The sequence below is a fragment of the Hyaena hyaena genome, unplaced genomic scaffold (genome assembly GCF_003009895.1).
Source record: "Hyaena hyaena isolate Hyena2069 unplaced genomic scaffold, ASM300989v1 scaffold_1642, whole genome shotgun sequence".
Taxonomy (NCBI): Eukaryota; Metazoa; Chordata; class Mammalia; order Carnivora; family Hyaenidae; genus Hyaena; species Hyaena hyaena.
This window is the reverse complement of record NW_024082275.1, coordinates 58,846-72,905: the sequence shown is the minus strand read 5'-3', so window position 1 is coordinate 72,905 and position 14,060 is coordinate 58,846. Positions and strand designations below refer to the sequence as shown.

The following is a 14,060-nucleotide window of genomic DNA, read 5'->3' as shown; positions in this document are numbered from 1 at the left end:
AAACACTGGACCCAACATAAACTGTACCCAGTTTTTCATTTGCATTGCTAAGACTGAGTGGTTGGATGGCAAATGTGGTTTGTAGCAAGGTGAAAGAGTATGTAAATGTTGTAGAAACATGAAGCACTTTGGGACTGCTACCCAGCCCAAAATTGGCTCCTGGTCACTTAAGGGATGATTACTCAAGAGACAGTTTTGATTTTGATTGGAAGGGAATTGGATCATTATTCAGGAGTCTGTCCACCTGGGGTGAAGGGAGATTCTTGTCTGAAACCCATTTCCATCTCCAAGGCTTCTGTCTAGCCCTTCTGTCTTAAGGGTTAATTTACTGACCTAAGGCCCTTGACCTGTAACAGAACTAATTTACACATTTAGCCCATCTGTATGTTGTTGATTTTATATCCTGCAACTTTGCTGAATTCATGTATTAGTTTTAGCAGGTGGAGTATTTGGGTTTTCCATGTAGAGGATCATGTCAACTGCGAAGACTAAAAATTCGACTTCTTCCTTGCCAATTTGTATACCTTTTATTTATTTTTGTTGTCTGATTACTGACACTAGGACTTCCAGTACTATATTGAACAAAAGTAGAGAGTAGGCATCCCTCTCATCTTCCTGACCTTAAGGGGGAAACTCTCAGTTTTTCCCCATTGATGATGATATTAGCTATGGGTCTTTTGTATATTGCCTTTATGATGTAAGGTATGTTCCTTTTTTATTAATTTTTTTTTTTTGAGAGAGAAAGAGACAGAGTGCAAGCAGGGGAGGGGCAGAGAGAGAGACAGACAGACAGACAGACAGAGACACAGAATCCAAACAGGATCCAGGCTCCAAGCTGTCAATACAGAGCTTAAGATGGGGCTTGAACTCACAAGCCATGAAATCATGACCTGAACCGAAGTTGGATGCTTAACCAACTGAGCCACCCAGGGTCCCCAAGGTTTGTTCCTTCTACCCCTACTTTCTTGAGGGTTTTTATTAAGAAAGTATATTTTAGGTTGTCAAATGCTTTTTTCTGCATCTATTGAGAGGATCATATGGTTCTTATCCTTTCTTTTATTAATGTGATGTATCACAGTGATTTGATTTGTGAATATTGAACAAGCCCTATAGCCCAGGAGAAAATCCCACTTGGTCATGGTTAATACTTTTTTAAATAAACTTTTGAATTCAATTTGCTGGCATCTTGTTGAAAATTTGTGCTTTCAGATTCATCAGGGATATTGGCCTATAATTCTTCTTTTTCATGGGGTCTTTGTCTGGTTTGGGAACTAAGGTAATCATGGCTTCATAGAATGAGTTTGGAATCTTTCCTTTCATTTCTATTTTTGGAACAGTTCAAGAATTGGTATTAAGCCTTCTTTTTTTTTTTTTTTTTTTTTTTTTTTTCAAATAGTTTATTGTCAAATTAGTTTCTACATAACACTCAGTGCTCATCCCCAAAGTGCCCTCCTTCATGCCCATCCCCCCCTCCCCCCCACATCCATCAGTCCTCAGTTTTTGTCAGCATTCAAGAGTCTCTCATGGTTTGCCTCTCTCCCTTTCCCCCACCATTTCCGCCCTTCTTCTCCCCCTTGGTCCTCCGTCAAGTTCCTCCTAATCCTCCTATACGTGCAAACATATGGTATTTGTCCTTCTCTGCCTGACTTATTTCGCTCAGCATAACACCCTCAAGGTCCATCCATGTTGCTACACATGGCCAGATTTCATTGTTTCTCATTGCCATGTAGTATTCCATGGTATAGATAAACCACATCTTCTTGATCCATTCGTCTGTTGATGGACACTTAGGCTCTTTCCATGTTTTAGCTATTGTGGAGAGTGCTTCTATGAACATTGGGGTACACGTGCTCCTATGCCTCAGCATTTCTGTATCCCTTGGGTAAATTCCTAGCAGTTTAAGCCTTCTTTAAATGTCTGGTAGAATTCTCCTGAGAAGCCATCTGGCCCAGAACTCTTGTTTTTTGGGAGATTTTTGAAAACCAATTTAATTTCTTTGCTGGTTATAGATCTGTTCAATTTTTCTTTTTTTTTAAATTTCAGTTTTGGTAGTAATGTGAGTTTCTAGGAATTTGTCAATTTCTTCCAGATTGCACACTTTGTTGGCATATAATGTTTGATAATAGTCTCTTATTTATGTTTCTGTGGTATTGGTTGGGATCTCTCCTCTTTCATTTGTGATTTTTGTCTATTTGGGTCCTCTCTCTTTTTGAGAAGTCTGGCTGAGATTTATCAAGTTTGTTTATACTTTCAAACAACCAGTATTTATTTTCATTGATCTATTCTACTGGGTTTTATTGTTTGATTGATTGATTGTTTCTATATCACTTATTTCTACTCTAATCTATATTATTTCCCTTCTTCTGCTGACATTGGGCTTTATTTGCTGCTCCATTTCTAGCTTTGTTAGGTGCAAGTTTAGGTTGTGATTGGTACTTTTCTTGCTTCTTGAGATCGGCCTGAAATGCAATGTACTTTCCTGTTATGATTGTCTTTGCTGCACCCCAAAGGGTTTGGACTGTTGGCTTTCATTTTCTTGGGTTCCATGTGTTTTTTTAAACTTTTTTTTCCTTTAATTTCCTGGTTAACCCATTCATTCTTCAGTGGTATGTTCTATAACCTCCATGTATTTGAGGGTATTCCTAATTTTTCTTGTGGTTGATTTCAAGTTTCATATTTTTGTGATCTGAAAATATGCACAGCATGATCTAGATTCTGTACCAGTTGAGAGCTGATTTTTTACACAGTACATGATCTATTCTGGAGAATATCCATGTGCATTCAAGAATGTATACCCTGCTGCTTTGAGGTGAAATGTTCTGAATATATCTGTTAAGTCTTTCTGGTCCAATGTGCCTTTCAAAGCCATTTTTCCTTTATTGATATTCTACTTGAATGACCTGTCCATTGCTGTAAGTGGGATATTAAGGTCCCCTACTATTATTGTATTACCATCAACGAGTTCCTTTATGTTTGTTTTTCATTGGTTTATATATTTGGGTGCTCCCAAGCTGGGCACATAAATATTTACAGTTGTTAGATCTTCTTGATGGATAGACACCTTGATTATGATATAACGCCCTTCTTCATCTCTTGTTGCAGTTGTTCTTAAAAATCTAGTTTGTCTGATATTAGTATGGCTACTCTGGCTCTCTTTTGATGTCCATTAGCATCATAGTTGGTTTTCCATATTCTCCTTTTCAATCTGCAGGTATTGTTGAGTGTAAAATGAGGCTTTATAGGCAGCATATAGATGGATCTTGATTTTTTTTCATTATGAAACCCTATGTCTTTTGGTTGAAGTGTTTCACCCATTGACATTCAGAGTAATTATTGAAAGATATGAATTTAGTGCCATTGTGTTACTTGTAGAGTTGGTGTTTCTGGTGATGTTCTCTAGTCCTTTGTAGTTTTTGTTGCTTTGGTCTCCCTTGTTTTTTCTTTATTCACAGAGTCCCCCTTAAAATTTCTTGCAGGGCTGGTCTAGTGGTCATGAATTCCTTTAGTTTTTATTTGTCTGGGAAACTCTGTATCTCTCCTTCTATTTTGAATGACAGACTTGCTGGATAAAGAATTCTTGGCTGCATATTTTTCCCAATCAGCTCATTGAAAATTTCCTGCCACTCCCTTCTGGCCTGCCAAGTTTTAAGTCTGCTGCTAATCTTATGTATCTACCCTTGTAGGTTGAGGATCTTTTGTTCCTAGCCACTCTCAGACAGCCCACATAGTATAGCGAAGGCAGTCAACTTGCCCTGTGCCACAAGTCTCCTGCATTTTTTTTTTCTTTGACACTGAGCTGAGATTCAAAACCTGTAGTCTTACCGGACCTAGTACTGCATGGATCTGCCCCCTTCCTCTGGTGTAGAACCACTCCACACTGTGTCTGAAGCCTTCTGTCCCTGAAAAACAGTCCCACATGTGCATCGCTGAAAGCAGCAAAGGTTATATTTCCTCTGGGTCAGCTTCTGCCCTCTGTCAATGAAAGGTCTTTAGCTGGTGCCCGCAGGGTCTCTTCTTGGGGAGGCAATATGCACTTTTGCAAAGTATTCCAGGAAGGGGAATATTCTCTCCCAGTGCACCCTGGAGATCCCTACACCTCAGCTATGCATTCAATGGCCAGCTCCCTCCTCCCCAGGAGGGTACACCACAGATACACTCCAGAGAAAGCCACATACTTCAAAAACCTCAGAGTTTGAGCTCCAAACTCTGTTTACAAAACAAAACAGGAAAACAAAAAACAAAAAACAAAAACAAAAACCCTGTGACAGTCAGTACTTCTTGCTCCCCAGAGTACTCTGTGGTCCAGAGAGGTTTCCCTTTTGTGTGAACTTGATGCTGAACTTTCTCAACCTCTCTCTCTCCCCATTTGGTCTTTCCATGGAAAGGGTTCCCTCCACTCCACGGAACTGCCAGTTTTCTCTCTCCTAGTTCACTTCCATGTACCTCACACCTGCCATGCTGTCTCCCTCCAACTGTGAAGATCCTCCTGCCACTCTGCAGATCTATTTCCTGGGTGTTTCAAGTGATCTTACTACAATATAGCCGTGTTTGAGGAACAAGGAAAGCCCAGAGTTCCCCTACTTCTCTGCCTTCTTAACTCTTCATTCTGTACAAGGTTCTGTACAGATCTGAGGTGTCCAGATCCACAAAGAGAGGTCAGTAAAGTCATTTATGTGACCTAAAAGAAAAACATTTTACTGAAAAAAAAAAAAAAGCTAGGCTAATCACAAAGTTGGGCCAGCTTTAGACAGACTTGCAAGCCTCTGTGGCCTGGGAAACTGGGAGGGAAACTTCTGGTTCTTCAGTCCTCAAGACTGATTCTTTCAGCCAGTGGTCTGAAAATCTCCAAGAAAGTAAATTAGTTCTGTTATAGGTCAAGGGCCTTAGGTCAGTAAATTAACTCTTAAGACTGGCTGGAGGCTGTAACAAGTTCAGGGATGGCAAGGCTGGCAAGACCACCACGGACGACTATGAACATCTCTAAAAACTGTGACTTGTATTTATCTGGACCATCAGACTGTTCCTTTTGTGCCTCAGCAGAGCACCCTTCTACCTCTGTCTGCTCTCAGTTTTCTATCTTTGTGCTCTCATTACAGTGTTTGGGGTCCTATATTTTCCTTTTCCTCCTCCAAGTCTACCTTGGTTGTAAGAGTTAGGTTTATAATTATAAAATATGAACTAAACAACAGGTTAAAAATTTTTAACTGTTCTGAAGTTTTATTGAGATCTGATTGAAGGACAAAACTATCTTCCAGATGCCTTGGATTATTTTGTGATAAGGAGTTCAGATATTTTACTATATGAAGAAGAGAATTACTTGCCTCTTTTCAATTATAAACAAAAATTATGAAATAGAGACATTGAACATTTGTCCATATCTGTATGGATATTCAAATGATAAAAGTCTCTTTATATTTACACTTGGTTTTCCTCTTGCGGTTGGTTTTTCAAAAGCTTTGTTCAAATACCAGGTTTGATCCCTCACTAAACTCGGAACTTACTTTGTGAGGAAACAATTCTTTCTCTTCAGTAGATCATCATTGAAGACAGTGTACTTGAAGTTTAAAATCCCCATTTCCTTACTCTTTTTTTCGATCAATTATTTCATATACTCATGACAGTAAAAATTATTAAATAACATAATTTTGAGCCCTGTTTAAATAAAAGATTTTGAGATATAATTTCATGAGAAATTACTTCATTCTTACTATGAGACTAAATGTAGACAACAGCACAGTATTGTTCAGGATAAATGAACAGGGTGATTATACCAGGAGGGATAGCCTTCTCTGTGGTGCATAAAGATTCTTAGGCTCAGAAATCTAGTCAAATACAAGTAGGAATATCCCTGAGTGACATTTTCTGGCAGTGGATGAAAGCTCTTTCCTTTAGGACATTCAGAGGTCGATACTTACAGTTTCACCAGAAACCACTGTCTATTTAAAGTGTCCCTTGTTAGAGGAATGATGGGGATATAGAATTTCCTCAAATTTAATTCCAAAAGATAGAAGGTACTGTCAAAAACAAGCAAAAAAGAATGTGGCAAATGTATATAACAGTATAAAACTAAGTTCTTCTATATACCTATAAATGAAGGCTTCAAATAAAAATGAATATGGTAGTCAAGTAGAAACGAAGCCATGAAGCTTAAAGCCAAAATTATCCTGTGTGCTGAAAATCACTTCCACTCTTTCATTTCTAGAAGTGATCATAGATCTGACATAACTCTGAAGGATTATTTTGCAAGTCCTTTCTGTTGTCATTCTCTTAATCTCAGACTTTTGAGTATTAATGAATTGAATTGGGAATAAATAAGAGAATGCATATAGTGTCAAGCCTAGGTACAATAAACTGTTATGCAATAATAATGATATGGAAAACTTTATTATTCCCAAGATTCACATGTATATATAATACCGGATCAGTTTTAGAGTCACTTAGCTTGCTTAAACACCTTGGGGAACTATGGGATAAACAAGATTTTTTTTCCCTGAAACTTATTAGAAGACACATTATGTGCATTTTGGGAGCTGAAAATCAGGAGGGGGCTAGGTAAGGAGTGTAGTGAATTTAAAGCTGTTTGTAAAGCCCTACTGATATGTTAGTTCATTGACTGCAATAGTGAGTTCACAGGCTGTAATGAGGAAAACCTGGACAATCCCTGGGAAATGTGAAAAGGCTGTTTTCATTGAGGACTATTTTCCTTAATTCCACACAGGTGATGTATGTATTATTTATATATAAACTACTGACTCATCTTTCAATTTTAAAGAGAATGGTAATTGGAAACATTTAAGTGAACGAAAGCATTTGTGTGTGTATGCGTGTGTGTGTGTTTGTGTGTGCGTGCATCCATGTGTGTGGCAAGGTCACCAAAATAATTGTTGAAAGACTTTTTGAATTGAATATAGTTATCTGCTTCACTCAGTGGAATAGTAATTTCAAAACAGTTATTCCTCACATCCATATTTCCTTCAGTTCCTCAAATCCTTATTTTCTTCAATGCTGGAATTATTACAAATGAAACATTTTACATCATCTTCCTCCTAATCCCATGCTAGGAATTGAGTGAACATTTGTCGGGGAACAGCAGAATCTTGTATTTTTTTCATTACAGTTCTCCTTATACTTGCCTATAATAATTCATAAATATTTTACCCAGCTTATTGTACATAGTTATAAAACCCTTTTTCAGGATGCATTCTCTGTCTCATTCTTATGTTCATTTTTTACTGGCTTTGACAGTTCTCCAAATTCAAGTAAATCTATTTAAAACAAATGGGTCAGGCATATTTTCAAGCTGTTTATTATCTCTGTACATTTCTTATGGAATGAACAACATAGACGTAGTGTCTGTTTATACTAAACAGGGTAAAATCAGAATATTTCTTTTGTTTATAAGGCATTTATTCAATGAGGAAGGATCCAAGTTGGTCAGAAGGACCCAGAAATCTCAGAGAATGAATAATTCTTTAGAGAATTCCATAGTGCTGTATATCTCAGCACATGTTTGAGGTCAGGGGCACTTAGATCTCTAGCTCAGGAAAGAAGTTTAGCTCAGATTTTGAATGCTCAGGTGATGGTGATCCTTTGAAATAGTAAGCATAGGAAAATAAAAACATCTCCACCTATTTAATTAAGATGTACTCCCTTACTCCAAAAAGCTAAATTTATATGTGACAAAGACATGCACTTTCCACTGAGAATTTCACCTATCATTAAATTTCATAAATCCTTTCTAAATTTTATTTTAAAACTTGGATCTTCTAAATGGGTACCATTTTCCCAAAACTTATATGTTTGTAATTTTTATAAAGTGTTATTATAGGTTTTTTATTTTGTTCTTCACAGATTGGAAAGGCTAATATCATTCTGTCCATTTTACAGATTAAAATAAAAAGAGAGACTTAGCTTAAATAATGGATCACTGGCCATATCGAAAAAGCCTTATCCTGATTCCTGTTCACTGCTATTAACTTTGTAGTTATGTTCATTTCACTTTCTAGGATTTTATTTACTCAGACTTAACCATGTATTTTTTTTTAAATGTGTACAAAATTTATTTGTGTGTGTGTGTGTGTTTGTTTATATTTTAGAGAGAGCATGAGTGGGGAGAGGGGCTGAGGGAGAGAGAGAGAATCTTAAACAGATTCCATGCTGAGGGTGGAGCTGAACAAGGGGCTCAATCCTCTAACCCTGGGATCATGGCCTGAGCTGAAATCAAGAGTTGAACACTTAGCCTACTGAGCCTCACAGGCACCGCCAAACACAAAGTAATTTAAAAGGTGTAGAGTCACTTAAAAATATCTATTTAAGTGCTTCCTTTGTAGGAGGAGCCATAGGAATATGAAATAGGCTATATTTCAGTTAAACACAAGACAGAGAGGCCCTATAGGAATTCTGCCGTATTCTTAGTCCACCTCCCCCTAACGGGGCATTCCATCACTTGCAGTAAGAAATATGCTTTATTTGAGGCCCTACGAGTAATAAGCAGCAGAAGAGGGAGTTGTGGATGCTGGTTTAAGCCTCAAAACTATTCTTTTTTTTTTTTTAATGTTTTATTTATTTCTAGGAGAGAGAGAGACAGTGTGAGCAGGGGAAGGTCAGAAAGAGAGGGAGTCACAGACTCTGAAACAGGCTCCAGGCTCTGAGCTGGCAGTCAGCACAGCGCCCGAGGCGGGGCTCGAACCCACGAACCGCGAGATCATGACCTGAGCGAAAGTGTGACGCTTAACCGACTAAGCCACCCAGGTGCCCCGCCTCAAAACTATTCTTAAAGAAATTCATTTGATCTTGCTTTGTGAACTCTTTCTATTACTTTTTTTTTTAAAAGGTAAAATCATTTAAAATCTTCAAGGTTTAAAAATATGTGAACCCATTTTGTACATTTCAGCATTACTCCAGTTCTAAAGCTTTTAGTCATGTCATACTGTCCATGAAATATTTGATAGATTTGCTCTTGAGCATCATATTTGCTTCTACAAACATTCCTCAAGTACGAAGAATTTATAATTTTCATCATATCTGACAGCACTGGCAGACACACTCTCACTTGACTTGCTGCATATTTTCGATATACATAAATTATGAAAGCAGCATTTGTTTGTTTACAATTTTAAGCTCTCAGAGCAGCAAAACAGATTATAACATAGACTTCTTCAAAATTAAATGAAAAGGATATTCAAATTATTTTAGAATAAAATACCCTGTAATTTGTTGTAGAACATTGAAAGTATTTGAAGCAACAAAAATAATGGCAGTGAGAAGAAAACAAAACTGGGGCAGCTCAGTTGGTTAAGCATCCAACTTAGGCTCAGGTCGTGATCTCATGGTTTGTGGATTTGAGCCCCATGTCAGGCTCTGTGCTGACAGCTCAGAGCCTGGAGCCTGTTTCAGATTCGGTGTCTCCCTCCCCAATGCAGGCTCTGTCTTTCAAAAATGGAGAAGTGTTAAAAAAATTTTTTTTCAATAAAAAAAGAAGAAAGCAAAACTGATAAACACTGTGAGTTAAACACTTTGGGCTATTAGTGTATGTACTGCTTTAAATACACATTGCTAAACTGCCTTAACATCAAAGAGTATTCGGATTTGTAAGTTCAAGGTAGTATACAGCTTTATGTTTCAAGTTTCAGCTTGGTGAAAATTGAATCAGCTGAGTTGCAAAATCAAATTTATCATAAAAGTAGTAACTGACCATTAACTACTATGTAACGCTGTAAACATGACCCTATCACAAAACTACAAGACAATCTCTTCTAGAACATGACAAACAGTTAAGAGGAACAGGAAAAGTCAGTGTATTTGTCACTAAGAACAAGAAAGATAAAAGGAACGTGATCTTGTGCTGTTTCATTGTTTTCTTCACAATTTTAAGACACGCACTGTGCTCTTAATGGCAAATGCCTAGAGGAATGGTGCCTTCATTTTAAATTACAGCTATGTATGTTTAAGACATTGTATCGGCATTTTCAAGGAGTTCTTTTCTATACTAGATATTTTGTTTTAAGTGCAGCAAAAGGCCAAGCTCAAATTCATTCCTAATGAGCCATGTGTTAATGTCAAAGTCTCTGCTGTCCACTCAAATGCCAAAGAACACATCTGACTTTATAATGAGCCAAACAGTTGTCTCTTCATAATCTCTGTTAGCCTTCTGTTAGATAGCTGCATCCAAAATTTATAACACAGTGATGGAGGTTGTTACTGTAATGTCTGAAATCCAATCAAAGATGTAAAACTTCTTATGTTGCGTCAGTATTATTACCAAGTCTTTACCATTCTATCTCCACATCAAATAAACTGGTGCAACAAAATCCAAATGGAATCTTGCCTGATTTTAATTTACTCTGTACGCTAATGGGGGAGAGATCAAAACCAGATGACAGGCATCAAAACAATCAGCCAGTAGCAGGGTGCTTGGAATATAGGCAAAAGTCTGAAATGGTACTGCCAAATCTTCCCTCCCTCACCCCTGGAGAACACCCATTTCAACTAACCACCTTATTTCTTATACTTTTAGGTTCTAAATTTGTTTGGTTCCTGATTTCACACTCACTGACACTCAAAAAGTTTAATGTTTATCTTTTTTTATTCTCTAGATAATGTGTCATACCTGCTTAACATGAAAATGAATATCTTTACATAGTCATGGATAATTGATAGGATATCTAAAAATATGAGGGCTTGGGGATGTTTTCAGTGAAGTGCCATACATATACATAACATGACAACTGTGAGTGGAGATTAGATGTATAATTCAGAAAAGTCTGTAAAATTGAGGGATAAACATTTTTGTTTCATTTCCTAGTGAGTAAGTCTATATTCCTAGATAGATTTTCAGAGTATTTACACTTAAGTTTAATAGGGAAATTAGAATATTCATACATAAGTTGGAAACATATTTTACTTTGGTAGTGATAGAACTGCATAGACATGCATCAGGAGAAAAACAAGAAATAAGTAGAAAAACTCACATTAGAAATAAATTCAGTTAAGTGTTACTGTCTTTGATGGATGAGACTTTAAGAATTTTTACCTACTTGTAATTTGTGAATTGTCAATAATGAGACTGCATTTTTAAAGTTTCAGTTTAAGTACATGAGTATCCATCTCTGGCACCACATAAATTAAGCCTGATACTGAGTTCTACTCAATGGAAGAAAGGGGGCAAGCATAATAAAATGATGTCACTCTCTGAATACATTTGCTGCATGCTTCAGGATCTATCTAACATTTTATTGTTTTTTTTTAACAAGTTTTTTTAAATGTTTATTTTAGAGAGAGAGAGAGAGACAGAGTGCGAGCAGGGGAGGGGCAGAGAGAGGGAGACTCAGAATCTGAAGCTGTCAGTCCAGAACCTAGTGTGGGGCTTGAACTCATGAGCCAGGTTGTTCTTGACTTGAACAGAAGTCGGACACTTAACTGATTGAGGCACCCAAGGGCCCCTAACAAGCTTTCTTAAACATGTTTTAGTAAAGGAATTAGCAACTAAAATGATACTTTACATACAATTTCTTGCAATGTATATGTTTATAAAATAAGTAATTTTAAACAATATGAAATATAGCATGTACCTAAGAATTAATATTTTTAAAATGTGCAAAACTTGTGCAGTAAATTTGCAGAATGACAAGCTAATTCTAAAATTAACATGAAATTACAAGAGAGCAAAATAGCCGAGATGGTTCTGAAAAAGGTAAAAACTAGAGGACTTACACTGTCAGATGTCAAACTAGTCACCAAACTATTGTGATTATGACAGTATTGGCAAAGAAGAGATGGTAATTGTTGAAAAGATCAACTTACTTCAAAGCTAAAAGTGGAAATTGGTGTAGGATGCATCTCCAGCTGAGGAATAAGGGAGAACAAAGAGTGAGAGAGACTGATTCTCAAATTTGTATCTTTGGCTCTGATATCTCCCTCGAGTTACAGATTCATAGGGGTGCCTGGATGGCTCAGTCGGTTAAGCGTCCGACTTCAGCTCAGATCATGATCTCACGGTTCCTGGGTTTGAGCCCTGCATCGGGCTCTGTGCTGACAGATAGCTCATAGCTTGGAGGCTGTTTCAGATTCTGTGTCTCCCTCCCTCTCTGATCCTCCCCTGCTCGCTCGCTCTCTCTCTCTCTCTCAGAAATAATAAAATAAAAAACATTAAAAAATTAAAAAAAGAATTACAGATTCATATATCCAGCAATATAGTAGGCCATATCATTCTGTTGTGTAATATACACCTGAAATTTAGCGTGTTCTAAAACTGTGGACTTATAGTCTTCTTTCAAATCTGTATCTCTCTTAGTAAATGTTACAGTCCCATTCAAACAAAAATGTGGTTATGATCCTTATTTCCTTTGTTTTCCTAATTCCATCCAGTTTATCTTTCTTTCTTCTCTACTACTGCTATGTAGTCTAAAGCACATTTATATTGGGGCATCCAGGTGGCTCAGTCAATTAAGCATCTGACTTCTGCTCAGATCATGATCTCACCATTTCTGAGCCCAAGCCCCATGTTGGATTCTGTGCTGACATCCCTGAGCCTACTTCGGATTCTGTGTCTCCCTCTCCCTCTCTGCTCCTCCCCTGCTCATGTTCTGTCTGTCTGTCTGTCTGTCTCTCTCTCTCTTAAAAGTAAAGAAACATTAAACAAAATAAAATATTTTTTAAAAATTACATTTATCTTTTGCATAAAACAAAGCAATTGGTTCCTACTTGATTTCCTGATTCCCCTCTTGCCCACCTCTTTACAATTTGTTCTCATCACAGCAGACTTACCTTTAAAAAACAAAAATTGTGCCTCTGTACAAAACAAATATAATAATAATAATAATGCTAAGAATAATTGTCACCTTCCAACCTCTGCACACTCTTTCTCTTACGTATACTATACTACCATACACAGATTCAATGTGATTTTTTATTCTTTTTCTAATTTCATGAACATACATAGTTTCTATCTTAAATCCTTTGAACAAGCTGTACTCTTTACCTGAAAAATCCTTTAACTTGATCTTTATAGGCTGACTCCTTACTGTTGTGACCATAGCTGTCATGTTTCCTCTACCTGGTCAGTCCATTTAAAATAAAATCTTGATACCTAGGCTATTTAATATTTGACATAATACTTACAATAATCTGATATTACTGATATGCACAATGTCCAATTCCATATAAACTTAGAAACCAGGACCCTGTTCTTAGCTGTATCCCTGGCACCTAAAATATTGCCCACCCTGTGTAACTCTTTTTAAAATTGTGAAATGTCGAATGACTGATGAATTGCAATGAAGGGCATAACGAGACCAATGATTGAATTAGAACTGGAATCCTCATCCTAGAGAAGGTAGGAAAAAGAGTCAAACCAAGATAAAATATTAGAATAGGGAAACCAAGAAGCTATTTTCTCTGCAAAGACAGATACCAAAGTGAAAAACTTATTCATAATATTCTTCTTTTGGAAATTTGTCTCAGATTGGAATATAATAATTACAAGGTTTTCACATATTTTGAGTAGCTGTATTGGCATAGAACCTTTACACCTATACTTTCTATTATCATACTGTCCCATGTTGCTTGTATTAGATTCTTGTATTGTCCTTTCGCCTTTTGTTCAAATCTTAATAGGTGTAACGACTACTTACTCATTATTCTAACAAAGTTAGATAGTTAGGAACTATGATGTAGGTTATTATCTAAATACTCTAATGAAACTCCTTTGCACATGTAGTAATGAAAAATAGTAGATAGCAAACACTATGTACTTTCTTTTCATTAGGAAAACTACAGCCTATTCAAGTAATGTAACTTTATTTATAGCTTCTATTGCCACTATTTAATTTATTCTAAGAATTGCTAATAAGCCAATATTAAAACAATAGAGGAATAAATGTTTTAAGATAAGCAGCATTCTAACTATGATTCAAAATTATAATTCAATGTTCATAAACTAGTTCCCTCCAGGGTAGAAAAAAAGGTTTGTGTTGTGTTATGATATTACAGTGTAAATCATATTAAATCTGTGGTTTAGAATTATGTTCTAATGAATAACTTGTGATAGAAGGCAATCAAAC

The 14,060-nt window shown here is 36.7% G+C and overlaps 1 pseudogene; it reads right to left on the bottom strand.

The window, feature by feature from the left end:
* Positions 1-3,924, bottom strand: part of LOC120226284 — a 43,768-nt pseudogene extending 39,844 nt beyond the window's left edge.
* Between the last annotated feature and the right edge of the window lie 10,136 nt (positions 3,925-14,060).